The sequence below is a fragment of the Osmerus mordax genome, unplaced genomic scaffold (genome assembly GCF_038355195.1).
Source record: "Osmerus mordax isolate fOsmMor3 unplaced genomic scaffold, fOsmMor3.pri Scaffold_75, whole genome shotgun sequence".
In the NCBI taxonomy this organism is placed as follows: Eukaryota; Metazoa; Chordata; class Actinopteri; order Osmeriformes; family Osmeridae; genus Osmerus; species Osmerus mordax.
Window position 1 is genome coordinate 27,389 of NW_027120632.1, and position 6,000 is coordinate 33,388.

The window sequence follows — 6,000 nt, forward strand, 5'->3', positions numbered from 1 at the left end:
CAGCCGTGGAGAATGACTGAATCACACGTCCTCTGAAAGGACACATCGTTCCCCCGTGGCCAATCAAACGCAGCCCCGCCGCCCCTCAGCAGAGAGGGGAGGGGCTTGTGTTCTGCTGGGGGGCAGGGGGGCCCTCTCTGATCAGGAACTGCCCTGGAGGGGTCCTCAGTCTGCCCCTGAAGAGATGGAGGGTGGAGGGCAGAGGGGTGGAGTGATGGAGGGTGGAGGGATGGAGGGTGGAGTGATGTAGGGTGGAGGGATGGAGGGTGGAGGGTGGAGTGATGTAGGGTGGAGGGATGGAGGGTGGAGGGGGAGGGTGGAGTGATGTAGGGTGGAGGGATCGAGGGTGGAGGGGGAGGGTGGAGTGATGTAGGGTGGAGGGATGGAGGGTGAGGGTGGAGGGATGGAGGGGGAGGGTGGAGGGATGGAGGGTGGAGGGATGGAGGCTAGAGGGGGAGGGTGGAGTGATGTAGGGTGGAGGGATGGAGGGTGAGGGTGGAGGGTGGAGGGATGGAGAGTGGATGGTTGTCTCTGAGAGTCACACTCACATACTCACACACACACTCCTCCAGTCTCACACTCACGCTAAGAGACAGAGGTCCGCTACAGGCCGCTAGGTGGCGGTGTTGTACTGGTGTTGAGCTGGTGCACAGCGCCATCTGCAGGGTGTTGTGGTGTGGTGCATTACCTACAGCGGAAGATTACAATATACACAAACGTCAACAGTTTTATTCATTCATTCATACATATGAATGACTCCAAACAAGATGTATTGTTACTGGTTCAACTGACGATTTACTTCTGATCCTTGATATTCTGCTGTAAATGACTAAATGTAAATGTAAACCATACAGTCTACATACACCATTTAAATGTCACTTTGGATAAAAAAGTCTAAATTAATAAAAACGTACGTAAAATGTAATTCAAACAAAAGAAGATTACGTGTTTAGTTAAATTAAACACTCAATTATTTTTTCTTTTTCGTCTCAACTTAAGATTCCTAAACCAGACCTAACGAAAATAAATCGTTGAAAATCAAGGTCTATCCTCCACTGTAAAGATTAGGATCGTGTTTTCTCATTTATAATCTAGTAGTGTATTGTTTTACACGCGCTGTCTGTTGAGTCCCACTGACTTCCCGCTCCTCTCGCTCTCCCTCACCCCACCCCCAGTCTGAGGAACCTCATATCTCGGCATCGCTGGATCACTTTCTGGTTTAGCTGGGAGGCACAGACACCACTACCGGAGCGAATGGATGAGTGAAACCCCGGTATGGCGGACAGAGAGAAGAAGAACCCGTCGCCGTCTGGCCGCTCGGGTAGCGGCCGCCGCGTGCAGGTTGACTCGCCAGCCAGTTTCAGGTAAGCTCCGTCTCTACCGCGGTAAACAGCCCACCTGCGCCGGTTACTAAGTAATCCGTTGCGTCGAGATTTTGCTGTGCGAGACATTGGCATCGTAGCAGGGATCCCGCCGCTGCAGTTGGCAGGATGCTGGTGCTGGTTGGTCGCACCTGTCTGAGCACGCGCCTGATCTGGGACTGCCGCAGGGTAACGTTTGTATTGTGGACGGTAACGACGGATTGTAACGGTTAAACGAGTGATAGGTGTTTTGTTGTTGTCACATGTGGTTCAGGGCGTGTCTGGCTGTCTTGTCACGGGCGTCTAGCGCGCGGACGGAGCGTGTGTGAGGCAAGGAGTTGTTGTAAAGCTTAGTCACAAATGTGAGGTCATCTGTCAACCGTACAAACGCAACAGCATTCTGGCCACAGGTGGATGTTAAGAATAAATCTTTAGAAGGGATTTACGTTTGAAGACAGGATTTAGATTAGATTTAGTCATTTAGCAGACGCTCTTATCCAGGGCGACTTACAGTAAGTACAGGGACATTCTCCCTGAGGCAAGTAGGGTGAAGTGCCTTGCCAAAGGACACAATGTCATTTTGGCACAGCCAGGAATCGAACTGGCAACCTTCAGATTACTAGCCCGCTTCCCTAACCGCTCAGCCACCTGACTCCAGAGGATTATATCCAACAGTATTTCACACTAACATATTGTAGTGCAACCCCCTCTTCCTTCTTCCCATCTACACACACACACTCACACACACACTCACACACACTCACAAACTGGGGTTTGAGGAAAAACACCCGTGTTTAAGAGTGGCACTAATGAGCATGTAGAGGGTCCACAAACCCCCTCCAGCACCATCCTCTCCCTGTGTCTCTCGCCCCCTCTCTCTCCCTCTCTCCAGCACCACCATCCTCTCCCTGTGTCTCTCGCCCCCTCTCTCTCCCCTCTCTCCAGCACCACCATCCTCTCCCTGTGTCTCTCGCCCCCTCTCTCTCCCCTCTCTCCAGCACCACCATCCTCTCCCTGTGTCTCTCGCCCCCTCTCTCCCCTCTCTCCTGCACCACCATCCTCTCCTTGTGTCTCTCGCCCCCCTCTCTCCCCTCTCCCCAGCACCACCATCCTCTCCCTGTGTCTCTCACCCCTCTCTCCAGCACCACCATCCTCTCCCTCTGTCTCTCTCCCCCCTCTCCCCCCCTCTCTCCAGCACCACCATCCTCTCCCTCTGTCTCTCTCCCCCCTCTCACCCCTCTCTCCAGCACCACCATCCTCTCCCTCTGTCTCTCTCCCCCCTCTCCCATCTCTCTCCCCAGTCTGTTCTAGTGTCATTCAGCTGTTCAGCGTGCTGTATGTCAGGACCTGAGCTCTACCACAGCAGACACAGTTGTACCTTAAACAGACAAAACACTGTCAGTGAAAAGGTTTGCAATGTTAACCTCCCTCAATAGTTTCTGTGTAGTTACATGGTAGTTAATGTAACCTTCATGTAAAGTGTTGCCATGCAGCATCATGGTAGGTAATGTTCAGTGTGTGGATGTTGGGACTGTGAGTGTTGCTGTGTAGCTGAAAGAGAAGCAGTGTTAAGGGCCAAGCCTGGCCTGTTCTCCTCTAGACAACATGCTGTTTAGAGAGAGAGAGAGAGTGTGTGTGGGACACAGAGAGAGACTGAAACTGTGTGTGTGTGTGTGTGTGTGTGTGTGTGAGTGAGTGAGAGAAGACTTGTAACTGTGGACCCCCCCTGGGAATCTGTCATGAGGCAGAGAGAGAGAGAGGTGCTGTGCAGAATATCCAGTCACTGCTCTCTCTCTAGTCAGCACAGCACCTCGAAACACGGAGAGAGATGCAGAGAGAGAGAGAGATGCTGTGCAGAATATCCAGTCACTGCTCTCTCTCTAGTCAGCACAGCACCTCGAAACACGGAGAGAGATGCAGAGAGAGAGAGAGGTGCTGTGCAGAATATCCAGTCACTGCTCTCTCTCTAGTCAGCACAGCACCTCAAAACACGGAGAGAGATGCAGAGAGAGAGAGAGATGCTGTGCAGAATATCCAGTCACTGCTCTCTCTCTAGTCAGCACAGCACCTCGAAACACGGAGAGAGATGCAGAGAGAGAGAGAGGTGCTGTGCAGAATATCCAGTCACTGCTCTCTCTCTAGTCAGCACAGCACCTCGAAACACGGAGAGAGATGCAGAGAGAGAGAGGTGCTGTGCAGAATATCCAGTCACTGCTCTCTCTCTAGTCAGCACAGCACCTCGAAACACGGAGAGAGATGCAGAGAGAGAGAGAGGTGCTGTGCAGAATATCCAGTCACTGCTCTCTCTCTAGTCAGCACAGCACCTCGAAACACGGAGAGAGATGCAGAGAGAGAGAGAGATGAAGAGAGCGAGAGACGAAGAGAGAGAGAGATGCAGAAAGAGATGCAGAGAGAGATGCAGAGAGAGAGAGAGAGATGCAGAAATAGAGAGAGATGCATAAATAGATAGAGATGCAGAAATAGAAAGAGACGCTGAAATAAAGAGAGATGCAGAAATAGAGAGAGATGCAGAAATAGAGAGAGATGCAGAGAGAGAGAGAGAGAGATGCAGAAATATAGAGAGATGCAGAGAGAGAAAGAGAGAGATGCAGAGAGAGATGCAGAGAGAGAGTGAGATGCAGAGAGATACAGAAAGAGAGAGGGATGCAAAGTGAGTTAGAGTAAGAGAGAGAGAGAGCTGAAGAGAAAGGTAACAGATTACATGTGAGTGTATGTATTTATGCTGTCAGCCAGTCTGGGCTGGACACACAGAGGACAGTAATTGGTCTCAATCCCCTTCCTGCTGATCATTTACTGCTTGCTCTGTTTTGCTGATGTGTGCTGTTTCTCCTAGAATATCTCCCCTCACACACACACACCCCTCCCCCTCACACACACCCCTCCCCTTTACACCCACTCTCTCTCTGTCTCTCACAAACGCATACGCGTTCACACACACACACACACACACACACACACACAAACACACTCGTTGCTTTAACAGTGATAGAGAGTCCTGCAGCCTGTCGATTTGATGAATCCCAGCAGAGGGGCTGTGAAGGGGGGAGGGAGAGAAGCATAGAAAGAGAGAGAGAATGAGAGGGAGAGAGATAGAGAGAGGGAGAGAGTGCTCTTGTACAGGATTCATAAGTCTAAGAGAGTAGTCATCCTGACTCTGCTGCCTCAAATCACCTCTCCTACCACCAGACCCTCTCCTCTCCTATTACCAGACCCTCTCCTCTCCTACCACCAGACCCTCTCCTCCTCTCCTACCACCAGACCCTCTCCTCTCCTACCACCAGACCCCCTCCTCTCCTACCACCAGACCCTCTCCTCTCCTACCACCAGACCCCCTCCTCTCCTACCACCAGACCCCCTCCTCTCCTACCACCAGACATCCTCAGACGGAACTGGTGTCACTGAGTGGAGGGGGGGAGGCCAGGGGGGGCAAACATGTTGACAAAAATTTACTTTTTTAAATACCCACATTCAGCTGTTGAACACATTTTGCACAATCAAAACAATATGGATAAATGTAACCAGAATCACTACTGCACCTGTCTGACTCCAGGAACATGTTCTCACCACAACCTCAGAAACGGAGGAGTTACTGGACTGTTCCTGGCTCCCTGGGCTCAGCTGGGTCTGCAGGAAAAGAATATTTACTTACTGCTGCTTCATTGGTAGACCATTAGAGATGTCTGTTCGTAGTGAGGCTAGCTGATCGTAGTGAGGCTAGCTGGTCGTAGTGAGGCTAGCTGGTCGTAGTGAGGCTAGCTGTTCGTAGTGAGGCTAGCTGTTCGTAGTGAGGCTAGCTGGTCGTAGTGAGGCTAGCTGGTCGTAGTGAGGCTAGCTGGTCGTAGTGAGGCTAGCTGGTCGTAGTGAGGCTAGCTAATCGTAGTGAGGCTAGCTAATCGTAGTGAGGCTTGCTGGTCATAGTGAGGCTAGCTGGTCATAGTGAGGGACTCTCACAGAGCTGTATCACAGTGATGGATGTAGAAGGCAGGTTCTAGTAAAGTGTGACCCAATTTCTCCCCAGAAAGAACACGTTTTTTTTCATTTCATTCCTCACCTCTTTCCCTCTTTCCCACTTCCCCTACACCTTCCACCCCCCTTTCCTCACCTCCTCCCCCTCTCCTCTGGCCTGGGTGATATTTCTGAGGTAAAGATATTTTGGATTCTGTCAGAGTGCATCAGCTCATTGTGTGTGTGTGTTTGCTTGCTGGTGTGTGTGTGCTTACATGTGTGTCACACACACACACACATAAACAAACACACACATGTACACACATATACGTGCCCACACGTGGATGAGTATGTGTTTGTTCTAACATGTGTGTCAGCACCGCAGGTCTTGGCTGGTTGCCGGGGCGGGCCTTATGGCCATGTGTTGGTTGCCATGGCCAGTGAGTGTTGCCAGGAGACCCCTGCTCTTTCTTTCCTCCCCCATCCTCCCCCCATCCTCCCACCATCCTCCCCCCAGCTCGCCCCTCCTCCCATCTGCCGTCACAGTGGGAGTCAAAGGGTAAGGGAAGTTGGATCAGAGAGGTGCACTGTGGTCCAACAGCAAATACCTGTCAAACACACCTGTCTAACGTGCTAGCAGCAGACTCTAACAGGCAAGCAGCATAGGCTAACA